The sequence below is a fragment of the Bos taurus genome, chromosome 2 (assembly GCF_002263795.3).
Source record: "Bos taurus isolate L1 Dominette 01449 registration number 42190680 breed Hereford chromosome 2, ARS-UCD2.0, whole genome shotgun sequence".
Taxonomy (NCBI): domain Eukaryota; kingdom Metazoa; phylum Chordata; class Mammalia; order Artiodactyla; family Bovidae; genus Bos; species Bos taurus.
In genome coordinates, this window is record NC_037329.1 from 114,869,024 (window position 1) to 114,884,116 (window position 15,093).

The following is a 15,093-nucleotide window of genomic DNA, read 5'->3' on the forward strand; positions in this document are numbered from 1 at the left end:
CGTTGCCATTTTCCTTCTTCAGGGGATCTTCCCCATCCAGGGAATGAACCCATGTCTCCTGCACTGGCAGGCAGGTTCTTTACCACTGCACCACCTGGGAAGAGATGTTAGTAAATCATAAATAACTAAATAATCTTATTCCTTCAGATTTGATATCTCCTTCCTCATTTCCCTTAATCCAGTCATATCTGTCCATCAATGTCCTCAAAAAATTAAGTCTGTGTGAAGGAAGGCTATGATACAAGACGGCTAGGTTGGAGATTTTTTTCTTTCTAGCCTTTCTCTGATCAAAAATTGCCTATAAACTGTGCAAAAGTGTTCAATGCATGTTTTTATTTTCAATTCATATATTTCTACCCTGTATCGCTCCAGAAATATTTTTAGGGATTATTAGAATGAGTGAGTGTCTTTTGGGATCAGCAAGGCGATCTTATTAATTATAGTGATGGGCCATTCGGCAACTCCTAGGAGCTTTGCCCTAGACTCTCCCCTCAAGCCCTGCTTTCGTTACAGGTCCCAAGTGCAAGTTCTTCCCAGAGCAAACAGCTAAGAAACAACGAGCACCAACATTGAAAGCCATTTAATTTCTACTTGATAAGGAATAGATTTAGAAATTCTTGTTCCAGATACTACTTTTATTCCAACTGTGTATTAATATCAGGAAAGTTCTTTCGCAGTAAGTTTGGAATTTGTGTCTCACGGAAGATGACCCACTTCTCTGTAGACGTCTTGGTGGAATTAGACTCAGGTTTACCCTGAATGGCCATGACCAAGTAGAGTTCCCACTTCGTTCCCATAAAAGGTCCCATTTTTTACCATAATTTCTCATGTCCAACTAGGAGACTGAAATTAAGAGAGAGAGAAAAAAAAGAAAAAGCTTCGTGAGTGTGTGTTTAGTCCCCCAGCCATGTCCCATTCCTTGTGACCCCATGGACTCTGCCAGGCTCCTCTGTCCATGGGATTCTCCAGGCAAGAATACTGGAGCGATTTGCCATTTCCTCCTCTAGTGGATCTTCCTAACCTAGGGATCGAACCTGGGTCTCCTGCATTGCAGGCGGATTCCTTTACCACTGGGTCACCTGGGAGGCTAATTGATTTAACGCTGACCTTGTCTTAAATATTCACCCGTATTTGATTGGTCTTCAAGTAGCCTCTTTCTGGAAATTTATTTTTTTTGATTTAAATGACTGCCCAAATAGTTGCTCCTAAGATTCAAGCCTTTGTCTTCCTCAATCATATTATTAATCCAATTCCAAATCATCAAATCATATCATGACACACAATGATGTCATTTGTATAGCTATTCCGAAGGTCTTTATTTTTTAGTATTAACTTTCTTTTTTTTTTTTTTTTTGGCTTCTTTGAGGGCTTCTCTCTAGTCCTGGTGTGTGGGCTTAGATGCCCTGCAGCATGTGGGAATCTTAGTTCCCTGACCAGGGATTGAACCGTGTCCCCTGCAGTGGAAGGCAGATTCTTAATCCCTGGACCACCAGGCAAGTCCCCTTGTCCTTATGAATTTGATTCGTTCTCTCCCAAAACTCTGCTGTGAGGGAAAAAAAGAATACATAAATGGGTTTCCTGCCCTATCTCTGCCAAATATAAGCAGCGAGGACATGACCAAAAGCAAGCAAGTTTTTGTCCTAGCTGACAGTAGACACGCCCAGGCCGCACCAAGCCTTGCCGGGACGCACTCTGGAAGGATCGTTCTTTATCTGGTCAGCCTTCTGGGAGGATCTGAGACTCGTAAGAATTTCATTGATTCCATCTGGTACAAATATGTCTGTAAAAAATCCGAACAGACTCTTCTACTCAAGACTTTATAAAGAGTCCATTGAGAGTGATGAAACCCACATTATGAAGTAAAAAAACTGGAGAGAGGTGACTAACTAATTAGTGTAAGAATGTGTGCACACACACCAGCAGAACCACAGCTAGCACCACCACACCCCGAAAATAAACATCAGATACTGTTCTATGAAGTTCTGGTGTTCACGTCCAAGCCTTCCTTCACTAAGTGAAGGACCTGTCCCTGGCCATGCCTGTGTGCATCCTTTGCTGCTGCCCTGGTTCCATTCTGTCACCTGAAGACCCATTTCCAGGAGTTCTGGGAATGTTTCTCTGTAGCAAGGCATTTTCTATCCGCTGCACAGATCTTCAGTCTGCAGTTGCCTTAAGTGGCCATTTCAGGTGTTCGGTCTTTATCAAGCAGAGCCCTACTGGGATTGTTGCATTCGCTGCCCTCTGAAATACAGCACTTGTTTGACAGGGCTCTGTGGCTAGGCTTGGTTGTGGCCACTCCAGCTCTTTCTGCCTCTTGAGGGATCTCACCCTCTGAGGCTCTGTCCAGCCTCCTCCAAGGGACTGCAGCGTTTGGGAGGGTTTTTAAAGCAACTGATTTTAACTTACAGATTGGATCCAAACTGAAAGAGGTTTCCCAGACATGGAATTCTTGATCGTCCCTGGCAGGCACATTATACAGACTCCCAGGAGCCCAGGCTCAAGGCTTTAAGAGTTTAACCCCTTTGTTCCCATGGACTGTTTGGCGACACCAGGGGTTCTCATCCATGGGGTCAGGACATCATGGGTTTTAGGTATAAGATGTATTGAAAAGAGTTCACTGCTAATATTGCAAAATAACTGACTGACTTAATAAGAACCAATTCCAAGTTATTCCTTAACAATGGCAATTATATTTAACACTCACCCTTTCTTTAATGGGAGAGAGAGCTGTACATGTCAGTACTGGGAATAAACCATAGCCTAAGGCCTATTTTATCTATGCCTCAGGCTTTTAATTCTTGTGACCATAAAAAACTTACTGTCTATAATTCCAGATTCCACTCTCCTCCTGTTCTGATGTTTCAATGAAATCTGAGCACATCCAGGCAGAATGCAGCATATGGAAGTGTCAGCTCATCATAGCAGGTGAGTAATGAAGGGGGAGAGAAGAAAGTTCCAAATGCCTGAGTACTCTTGTTGATCAGTTTTGTAATCAACCTGCATAACACAAACCCAGAAATATCCATTCGAAATCTGACCAGAAGAAATTGCCAATATTAGACCATTTTTGACCCACAAAAGCAGCACTTTCACATGGGTCCATTTAATATCATTCACAGTGCATTAAAACAACCTGGGAAAGAGACCAAGAAAAATCATCCAGCCCTACCCGATAGGTCTGCATCAAGGAAAAGAGGCTGCCCACAATGTTTTTGTTTTGTTTTGTTTTATTCCATTTTTAACCAAGAGGACTTCAACAATATACAGTGCTATAAAAGTTTCCTTGTTTTTATCCATGTTTGGCTATATACATCTGAGAATAGCAATGGAATTTCTTCCTCGGCTCTGGGCCCTTCATCACTCTAAAAAAACAACAACAAAAAGTGCATCAACAGAATTTAAGAATGGTTGGTCTAAGTCCTCTTGAAATGGAAAGCTATTATTTTAAAGTTTCTGAGGAATAAACGATCCCTTAACTTAAACTTTTCTGACTGAGTTGCCCCGATCAGTACAGGGTGCTATTACAGCTGCCACTATAATTTTGACCCCAAAATACAAAGAAAAATGAGATAATGTGCAAGATGGGCTTAGAAGAATGATTCTATTCTTTTCCTATTTTTGTTGTGTTTTCGTTTCTCAAGTTAATCTGATTGCTGTTGTTGCAAGGAGGGTATTCATCGAATATATCATAAATACGTATTACCAGGCTCAAAGTTCTTCAATGTGGGGAAAAGTTCCTTAACTTATTTACCTGTATATATGGAACTAGGTAATACTCCATTGCCTAGATCATAACAATTACTATTTCCAAACAAAGGCGTGACTGTAAATAGTTTAAACACTTTAGGATTAGTTTTTAATCCTAAAAGTCCACAGACACAGAAATTCTCAGCTCCTCAGGTCTTGCCTTTTAGTTACAAACTAAACTCTACACATTGTGGAAATACCTTAAACATTTTATCAAGACCAGTGAGGATCAGAACACGTATTAGGAGATGTCCTTACCTGCTGACATTTCCAAAGGATTTCAGTCCTCTAGGAAGAAGGAAAAAATGGAGAGGGGGAAGAAAGATGTTTAATTGGTTGTTCCTTGACTGCTGAACAATATCCATGCAATTTATCTTTTCAACACAACGGTGGCAGTGCTGATGGTGTGAGTCTGCGTGGCTGCTGTAACAAAACACAGCAGACCGGGTGGCTTAAACAGCAGACATTTATTTCTGGAGACACAGTTCTGGAAGTCGGCAGGTCCGAGATCAAGGCGCCAGCTGATTGAGTTCTTCATTAGGGACCCCTTCCTGGCTTGCAGTAGCTGACTTCTTACGTCCTCACAAGGTAAAGAGAGGGAGAGGAGAAGGGGGAGCAAGGACTCTGCTGTCTCTGACTCCATCATGCAGCCTCTTCCCTCATGACCTCATCTAAATTGGGTCTAAAGATCCAACAGTGCTCTCAGTCATCTCCAACTTTGTTGTGACCCCATGGACTGTAGCCTACCAGGTTTCTCTGTCCATGGGATTCTCCAGGCAAGAACACTAGAGTGGGGGTGCCATTTCCTCCTTCAGGGGATCTTCCTGACCCAGGGATTAATCTGAGTTTCCTGCATTGGCAGGCAAACTCTTTACCACTGAGCCACCTTGGAAGCCCCAAATGCTGCTACTTTGAAGGTTAAAGCTTCAACATGTGACCTTGGCAGGGTTGGGGTGGGGAGGACAAATCAGTCCACAGCGCTAGTTAACAACAACCAAAAAAATCTTCAAAGTTCTAATTCATTTAAAAAGCAGCTTTCTAGATATCTGAATTTAACAAATGAAATACAAAGATGGCCATTCTAAAACAAATGTCTTCAATGTATGTGTAAATCTCACATGTATAGTAAACTATGGCCACATACCAACAAGTTTATATTACCCTTTCCTTTTAGTGTTTATATTTCCTTACTGCATACTTATTCTCCTGGTCCTTTTTTTAAAAAAAAAAAAAAAAAAACAATTTGGCTTAGTGTGCTAAAAATAGCTTGTGTGCTCTGTTTTTCCTTCTAGCTTCATTGTTACTAACTGATTTCTAATAGTCTTGGAGACTGGGTAAATCTCCTGTGAATGCAGTAAGCATATTTGATTGAAACTGATGCAGATTATCACAGCCCTGGATTTGGGGGGCACAGTCCTTCCCACCCCTTGAGCCCTGCCACTCCACCCCTCCTTAATCAGATACTCTTTGGGGATTTATTTCTGCCCCTGTAGAATCTGGGTATTAAATGCTCTGAGTTGCTATAGTTAGAGAGGCTCTATTTTTAGTTACAAACTGTTTCCCTGAGATACATACAGCTGCTGATTAACACTAGGAGCCTTTCTAACAAAGCTTGTGTTCTCAACCTTCCTTTTCAATGCCCGATAGGCCTATAAGCGAAAATACAAACACTGGTTATATTTAGTTTTCTCCTCAACCATGTCAAACCCTAAATTGAGAGGAAGTTATAAATACCCTGCAAGGAAAAGGCACTCTCTTCTTTAAGTAGGATTTTAGTGCCCCGCAGTGTTGTGGTATAAAGGGTTGAGAGGAGCCTGTATTAAAATAAGAGATTGAGTACATTTAACCTTTTGAATGGCAACCCACTCCAGTATTCTTACCTGAAATATCCCATGGACAGAGGAGCCTGGTGGGCTACAGGCCCTGGAGTTGCAAAGAGTCAGACACGACTGAGCACCCAACAAGCGGGCAACCTTTTGAAAGTATTCTCCAATACGTGGAGTTGTTCACACTTTGTGGCACTTAAGATTATCTAAGACATAGTAAGCATTCATCCAATATTTACAGCATGCAGAAGAACTGACCCTATGTAGCAGATATTCCAAAAAGGCTTACTGCTTGAGTGAGTACATCCTTTGGCACAGTTAACCCTTTGAGATCAGAGAGAACCTTCTCTGAAAAGAATTCCTTGGAAAGGTGGACATCGCCAACCCACAAAGCATCCAACACGTTTCCAGCAATGAATCTAACCATCCGTTTGCAAGGTGTTTCAGCTACATCCTTGGTGGTGATAAGTTTCTACTTGCAGAGATGCAAGGAGAGGCAAGCTGGGTTTGGAACTCCTGGCTTGTGAAAATTCTGGTACCCACCACCAGCCAGTCACCCCGTGATCATCCCTTCTCACTCCTCACCAGCTTGTAATTCATTTCCTAATTTCTCTTGGGGGCCCGGTGATGAGCACCTGGAACCCACCCAACGCTGTCTGCACCACCTCTTTCATCCTTCTCTAAGGGGTCCCGCACATCATGACCACCCACACCCTCAGGCTTTCACTGCTCACTGCAGTTGAGGGTACATTGTAACATGAGGGCAGTGGCCTGGCACTCTGCAGGCTTTTCTTTTAAATCCAGGCTCATCTCCTTTTACCTGGAAGCAGGTTAGGGAGTGCTTTGAGTGAGTTGTTTCACCTCTAAACTTTGATTTCCCCATCTGCAGCATGGGAGGAAAAACCTACTTCATGATAATGATGCAAAATAATTAATGTAACTATTCTAGTTCAGTTCCCAGTGCTGGAAGGAAATGCTCTGTAAGTGGGCACCCATGTTACTCACAAGTCTGTAAATTTCCCCTCATCATCATCCAAAACCTTGACATCTTCCTTTTCTCTCAACTTCTATTATGCATTAGTCTCTCCGCCTCCCCCAATTTTTCCTTTCTTTCCTGCTCTTTGCCCAACTCAGAAATCAAAACAAGGCTCTTACTGATCCTGATAACAACAGTACTGATACAGCCACAGACAAGAAAAGGGAAACCATCAACTCTGAAATAAAGTATTTGAAGTGAAATATAGGACTAGTGTTAATAAGTCCAAGCAGCCTTAAAAATAAGTTCAAAATACCAAATAACTTCTTTAGAATGTTCCCAGAAGTCTCTTCTACTTCTAAGTTTAATCTGCTTTTCTTTGAGCAGTCAACACTTCAGAACAAACTGAAAATATATTGGTTCTCATTCAATTTTTTCAAACTTCAACCATATTTTTGGAGAGTAGTATCAAGTAATTAGGACTTTCCAGGTGGTTCAGTGGCTAGAGAATCTGCCTGCCAATGCAGGAAATGCAGGAGATCGGGTTCTATCCCTGGGTCAGGAAGATCCTGTGGAGAAGGAAGTGGAAACCCACTCCAGTATTCTTGCCTGAAAAATCCTATGGACAGAGAAGCCTGGTAGGCTACAGTCCATGGGGCTGCAAAGAGTCAGACACAACTCAGCAACTGAGCACACACACAGCAAATAATTAACATTGCTGAGTTTTGATCCAGTCTTCCATTAACAATGAGTATTCCAGAGAGATATTTTCTACTGTCTTTACTGCAAATATACCATCATCCTCTCCATAATGAGCAAAATAGACTGCTAGAGTTTAGCCTTAGAAATAAGTAAATTATATAAGCACTTCCATAGAGAGCACCGTGCAGACTCTGAATAAGTGAGTTACGGCTACATACGACATGACTTGGTAGCAAGTTGAAGCCTGTGCCGTTAAGCATTTTCCCACACCTAGCACATCTTCCTTTCTCTGTTTTAGAGAGAAAAATGTTTTGTTTTTCTAAGATGTCTTGGAAAGGAGTTAGCTCCCCAACACAGATAAAAGTGCAGGAACCCAGTATCCAGAAATGAATGACAATAGGAGAGAGATCCACTTGCTGAGACATTACCACTTTTCATCGTAGAGAATGTTTGGCCAAGAAATAATCATCAATCCTGCTCTAGGAATATCTGTAGCCTCAAGTTTGTTTTATTTGTTTTTTCATTTTTTTTCATTCTGATTTTTAATGAGGGACTTACCATGTTGCAGGAATGTGTTTTGCTTTCATAATCAGCATCGCAGCTTCCTGGGAAGACTAAATAGAATCTCCCAAATGTTAAACACACACAGCAGACACCATCTCCATCAATTTTAAGTAGCACATAAAGCAGGGACTCACATTCCTGCTGTGGTCCCTCTAGAACTGTGCTGTGCAGTATAAAATCTATTAGACACATGTGACTGTTTAAATTAAAATGAATTGAAAATAAGTAAAATGAAAGTTCAGTGTCTCTGTCTCCGTAGCCACATGTGGTTTGTGGCTACCATATTGGACAGTGCAGATATATAGGCCATTTCGTTCACTGGGGAAAGTGTTTGTTGAACAATGCTTCAACAGAATATGGATTTTTCATGAAAAAACATGGAGATCTACATTTTTGGATGCATGCATTTTGGGAGTGGATTTTCACTGCTCTGGTGTGTGCTGTGCTCAGCCACTCAGTCATGTCCCACTCTTTGTGACCCTGTGGACTGTAACCCACCAGGCTCCTTTGTCCATGGAATTCTCCAGGCAAAAATCCTGGAGTCGGTTGCCATTTCCTTCACCAGGGCATCTTCCCTACCCAGGGATCGAACCCACATTCCCTGCATTGCTGGCAGATTCTTTACCACTGAGCCACCAGGGAAGCCCCTTCTGCACTGCTCTGGACCAGTGTTCAAATCAAGACTTCTCTATTTGAGAATTGTTCAAATCAGTTCTTCTCTGTACCACACGATCTTTTGCCGCTTGCCAGTGAGTAGCACAGGAGCGTCATCGCTCTTCTCTTCTGACATAGTGGCCTGTGGCCTCAGCAATAGCCAAAGTGGCATATTCAGACCTCTGACTCTCTTACACAATTTAGTGGGCCATGAGCTGCCAAGGAGTCAACCTTTGTTCTAAACCACTTTGTTAGCAAGCAAACTGAGCAAGGACAGCAACCCAGATATCATGTTCTCTCCAAATGCAACAGAGATTGTGAGTACATACCCAAGGTCAGCATACAATTCTGGAAATAAAGCTTCCTCAGCTTCCTGGGTGGCATTGAGGATACATACAAAAATGACTCGACATTTTCAAGTATGTTAGTACATGGACCACCCGCTCAGGACGGGAAGGCAGATAACAGAAAATTATTTCAGCCTTAGGATGGAGCCAACCTTTTTGAGTAGTCATCTCAGTTCAAGCTGAAAAATATTCTCCTGACTGCCCCCCACCCCTCTGTTATTTGGACATATTTCCACCTTCTAAAATGCACCTATTAAATTTGGTCACCCAATAAGCATTTTATTAAAAGTGGGTTGAGTTGGCTTTGACTTAAACTCTGCTGTGAGCTTATTAAATGAAAAAAACCTGCCATGAAGATCAAAGTTCCTTCTTTTAATTCCTTTAGATCCTTTGGGGAAACCAGCATTTATCTCTGTAAAGTTCAAGTCCGCATAACTAAGTCAGAGAGATCTGCATCCAGCCGGGGAAACTTGCATAGGCCACCTCCCCCTCCTCTCAGTCTTGGATCCTGGCTCCCTGCTTAGACTTCAGTTTGGAAGTGGCTGAATGAATTCACAAGTACTACTGTTTGCACTCTCACACACTGTTTAAAGGCAGAAGTATCAGGTTTCACAGCACTGTGAGGAAGTTGGCAACCACTTCAAAGAGATGTCCAAGCATCTATTACTTTATTAAGCAAGGGCAATAATGATCTACAAAGTGCCAACTTGCTCACTGTTTCCGGCTCTCTCTACATTACATTGCGAATACTGCAGGCTGTCTCTTCCTGCTTAAACACCAGTTAGGACGCTGCCTTTAAAATGCACTGTAGATCTGACAGCAATAATATAAAGTGCTAAAACCACATGGCTAAAGGATATATATGCTTGCAGAGCTACAGAGAGGTAGAAAAATCTGCTGTAAAATAATTTGTCTCTTGTCACTTTCTAGCTGTGTGCATTTTTATTCTCCCTCATTCCCTTCATTTTTGAGCTCTGTATATTTCTACAGATATTGTGAAACCCAATAATAATTACAAATGATTAGTCCCTACGGTAACTCAACAGACATTTAACTGTGTGTTTTCAATTAGTCCAATGCTCGGTAACCCAAGTGGAAGCAATATAAGTGCAAATATTCTGTACTCTATCCAAGGAATACACAATCCAATCTTAGAGCTAAGTCTAATCCATATTAAGCAACAATGACCCATTATAGATTAATTAAATGGAAATTTGGGAAAATGAATTATCTTTTCTGGTCTGTTTCTACTTTCATTGCATATGAATTCTAGGACGGTATAACCAGAGGGCTTCCATTATGTCTTACAGGCTGTAAGTCTTGTGGATGTTAAGACCCAGGGTGACAATTGAACTGCCATTCCTGAAACTTGACCTTGTCACTTTCAGCAAGGCTGGTTCTTACCAAGTGATCCCTCGTACTTAGGATCTATTTGTCAGCAGGAAGTGAAACTCTAGCCAGCCGATAATCTGCACTTACCTCTCCCCTCTCTGATGGTCCACACTGGGATAGATAAATGGAGGTAAATACTACCAAAGCCATGGTAACCAAATCTGCCTTTTTAATGCTATCTGTTAGCACTTGGTGCTGTCACAATCTTCTGTAAGCTCTTGTAAATGAGTCAATTATATGGATTCCAGACATTAAATCTGATTATTGGTCTTCCCTTTTGTATATAAAATAGAAATGGTTTGGTCATTACAATCCATCTCCCACCGAAAACTCTAATGTTGAAGAACATGGAAATGACATTTACCCAGGAAGGTAGAGATTATGATGACCTTAGCTCACCTGTCATCTGAGTATTTCAGAACTCAGGCCTAAGGCCAAAGTCTGTTTGAAGAGGATGGCTGGATATGGCAGAACAGAAAGGAACAGAAGTAGAATGGGTTACCATGTTTCCCCAAATCTCTTGTTCACATGATGTAGCCATGCCTGAGTTTTTTATTAAGCACAAAGGTTTTTATTAAGCACCTCCTTTGACCACACCAATAATGCTCATCTCTTTTTCTAGTGTTGTTCTTGAGTCAAAGACGTCATTTCTCACCCTCACAGCTAGTTGGTTCAATTCCAATAAATACAGAAACAGAGAACATATTTCCATATGCAAAGAGTTAGTGAAAAAAATTCAGAGAAATTAGAAAAAATTCCATATTCACAACTGTAAAGAGTGACTTATTAAAGTGTAACACTGACTTTTTTTAGACAATCATTTCTCCTAGTGGACAACATCTTTCAAAGCAATTGGCCTAGACTTATGCCAAAGAAACAATTCTCTTCAACATATTTCTAAACCCCGATTTTGGAGTTACCTTCAGCTCCAGTGTATGAGACGCCTCTGAAAGTCTAGCCCGTTACTTTAAAATCACACTTCAGTTGAGGCCCAAACTGTATTGCCTGATTTTGTCATTCATTCTGTTAACCCAGTGTCTTGGTTCATTCAGGCTGCTTATTATAACAAAATACCAGGGACTGAGTGGTTTATAAACAACAAACATTTATTGCTTACAGTTCTGGAGTGTGGCAAGTCCAAGGCACCAGCAGACTACATGTTTAGTAAGAATCTCCTTCCTGGTTCTTAGACTTTTCACTGTGGTGGAAGAAGAGGGGGAGCTCTCTGAAGTCTCTTTGATAAGGGCACTAATGCCACTCTTAATCCCATGAAAGCACTCATGACTTAATCACTTCCCCAAAAGCCCTACTTCCTAATATTATTACCTTGGGCTTTAGGATTTTTCCACATATAAATGGTGAGGGATGTGGAGAGGACCAGATTTAGTCTATAGCACCCAACTTGACCATGAACTATCATTGGCTTTTCCCAAAATATTATGCATGCTTTCCAATAATGAAAGATGCCCCCAGTGAGAAAGTTCAAAGGCACAAGTCACAATCTCTGAAGTTGGTTTCCAAAGGGGCATTTCACAATGATTTGAGCAGAGGTATTATTATTGAAAGTTTATTGTTCCCCAAAATAATTTCTCTAAAGTTATCATGTAAATATCTAAATATGATGTTGTAGTGTACCTCCCAACGTCATGGTTTTGCAATCTTCTCCATAAGTGATGTGCCCTGTAATGTACATTTCTCTACCACCATCATCCCTGCCCCATAGGTTTCATTTCTTTCTCCTTTAATCCTGTTCCCAAAGTCAAGTCTTACATTTTCCAGGAAACTTTTCCTGACAAACCAGCTTACCCTCAGCCAAGATTGCTTGCACATTTCTTTAGTTTTTTTTTTTTTTTCCTTTGTCTGTTTGAGTTATCATGTTGTTTTTCTGTGTGTTGTCTTTCAGTATATAGCTTCATATCTCCCCCATCAATTAAATTATAAGCTATTTGAAGGCAAAGATCTCTCTTGAGCTTCACTGTATTTGCCATATCATCCAGTGCTATACCTAGTAAGTCATAGGCCCTCAATAAAATTAAGCAATTTGATCCTTTTTCTATCCTACTTTTATCTAACATTTTCTCCTTAAGTTTTTTTGGCTTTTGTTGTTGTTCAGCTGCTAAGTCATGTCTGACTCTCTGCAACCCCATGAACTGCAACATGCCAGGCTTCTCTGTCTTTCACTATCTCCCAAGAGTTGCTCAAATTCATATTCATTGAGTCGGTGATGCTATCTAACCATCTCATCCTCTGCCAACCCCTTCATCTTTTGCCTTTTATCCTTGCCAGCATCAGTGTCTTTTACAAAGAGTAGGGTCTTCTCATCAGATGGCCAAAGTATCAGAGCTTCAGCTTCAGCATCAGCCCTTCCAATGAACACTCAGGTTGATTTCCTTTAGGAATTAACTGGTTTGATCTCCTTGCAGTCTAAGGGACTCTCAAGAGTCTTCTTCAGCACCACAATTCAAAATTTTTTGGTTATGTAAAGCATAAAAGTAAAATGCTCAAGCCACTACATGCATTCTTAACTTTGTACAAATAATAAAACTTTTCAACCTTTCTTTTGGCCCACAACTACATACTAAGCACCTCCTATCTGAAAGCCACAATTCTCAGTGCTGAGAATACAACTGCATAAAAATTGAGCTCACATTTCCAGTACGGGGAGAGGGGAGATAGATGACTAGCAATAATAATAACAAATAAAAATGAATATATGCTACATCAGATGGTGGAAGTTGCTGGAGAAAAAGAAATAAAGTATGGAAGAAAAGCAGGGAATACTGGGGATGTACAGACAGAAGGTATAATTTAAAACAGGATGCTCAGGGCTGACCTCAATAGGAAGGTGACACTGAAATGTCCCAAAGAGAAGGGGACACCAAACCTTGTAACATGTAGAGAGTATCTGAGATATTCAAAGAAATAAGAATCCATATTTGTAGTTGTAGAAGTCTTTGGTGATCATTGGAGCCTGATAGTTCCTATCTGGAGCCCCCCAAATTATTTCAAAGCCTCCTGTACTTACTTACACCTAAATATTAATCATAACATGCCATTAATCTTTCATTAGGTGTCTCCCTTAAGAGACTATGAGTTATTAGAAGACAAGGATTATCTCATATATCAACGCAGACCTTATACTATTTAGCACAATTCCTGGCCAACAGTGAGAAATAAATAAATGTTTGTTGAATACTGAATAAATCTTCATTCAGCCAAACAGTTCATCACATCTAAATTCAAAGCGTAGCCTATCCTAATTTGAGTCAAATAGTATTTTGCAGATATGTTTGTTTTTAACGTAAACACTTGACAGACTGCTTTTGAAATGAAGAATTAAATCTCTTATAAAAAGTCAAGTAAAGCTGACCCCATCTCCTGTTTTGGCACTTCTGTCTGGACCATGGAGATCTTGCTAAATATGGACTTAAAACTGGGTAGCACACTTGCTACCGTTCAATAAAGGAGGAACAACCAGTACAAGAAGAAATGGTGCAGGGTCCCAGAGGAAAATTTTAAACTAGTACACTCAGTACCAATTTGGCCCTTAGAGATATTAAAATGAGGAAAGAGTAAAGTTCAAGTCTTCCAAACACTTGAGGACAAATGAGCTGACTACACAGTTCCTTGGCATAATCATAGTTGTATAGAGATGTAACTATCTTGCCAGCTTTTAAATTGGGGGGTAGAAAATTACAAGATGGTGGTGTAGAAGGATGTGTGCTCATTTCTCCTGTGAGAACTCCAAAATTACAACTCGTTGCTGAACAACCGTCAACAGGAGAATGTTGGATCCCACCAAAAAGAGATGCCCCACATCCAAGGGCAAAGGAGAAGCCCCAGCAGGATGGTAGGAGGGGCGAAATCACATTTAGAATCAAACCCCATACCTGCCAGAGATGCTTGAAGGGCTCAAAAAAACCTTGTGCGCACCAGGACCCAGAGATCCCACTGAGACTGAGACAGAACTGTGTTTGAGTGTCTTCTGCAGAGGTACAGGTCAGCAGTGGCCTGCCAGAGGGGCAGGGGCTCTGGGTGCAGCATACCTAGGTATGACATAAGCCCTTTTGGAGGAGGTCACCATTAACCCCACCATAGAGCCACCAGGACTTACACAGACCTGGGGAAACAGACTCTTGGAGGGCACAAACAAAACCTTCTGTGCACCAGGACCCAGAAGAAAGGAGCAGTGACCCCACAAGAGACTGGCCCAGACTTGCCTGTGAGTGTCCAGGAGTCTCTGGCAGAAGGCTGGGTCAGTGGTAGCCTGCTGCAGGGTCAGGGGCACTGAGTGCAGCAGTGCATCATGGGATCTTTTGAAGGCGGTCCCCATTATCTTCATTGCCTCCACCATAGTTTGGCTTCAGGTCAAACAACAGGGAGGGAACACAGCCCCAGCCATCAACAGAAAGTGGGGTAAAAGATTTACTGAGCATGGCCCTGCCCATCAGAGCAAGACTCACTTTCCCTCTCAGTCAATCTCGCCCATCAGCAAGCTTCCATAAGCTTCTTAACCTTATCCATCAGAGGGGAGACAGACTGAAAACCACAACCACAGAAAACTAACCAAACTGATCACATGGACCGCAGCCTTGTTTAACTCCATGAAACTATGAGCCATGTGCTGTAGGGCCACCCAAGACAGATGGGTCATGGAAGAGAGCTCTGACAAAACGTGGTCCACTGGAGAAGGGAATGTCAAACCCTTTCAGTATTCTTGCTTGAGAACCCCATGAAGAGTATGAAAAGGCAAAAAGATAGTACACTGAAAGATGAACTCCCCAGGTCGCTAGGTGACAAATATGCTACTGGAGATCAGTGGAGTAATAACTCCAGGAAGAATGAAGAGACAGAGCCAGAGCAAAAACAACATTCAGTTGTGGAT

At 41.5% G+C, this 15,093-nt stretch overlaps 1 long non-coding RNA gene across 2 annotated transcripts in view; it reads right to left on the reverse strand.

Annotated features, from left to right (window-relative positions):
- Positions 1–305: 305 nt before the first annotated feature.
- LOC101902260 (uncharacterized) overlaps positions 306–15,093 on the reverse strand; it is a 41,750-nt gene continuing 26,962 nt past the window's right edge. Inside the window, exons 2-4 of one of the 2 annotated variants that reach the window (XR_003031374.2) lie at positions 4,006–4,035; positions 2,820–2,997; positions 306–843 (exon numbers count right to left, since the gene is read on the reverse strand). This is a non-coding gene — a long non-coding RNA (uncharacterized lncRNA). Of the gene's footprint in view, positions 844–2,819; positions 2,998–4,005; positions 7,028–15,093 lie in introns of those variants that run through there. The other variant, XR_805084.4, reaches the window with a different exon arrangement.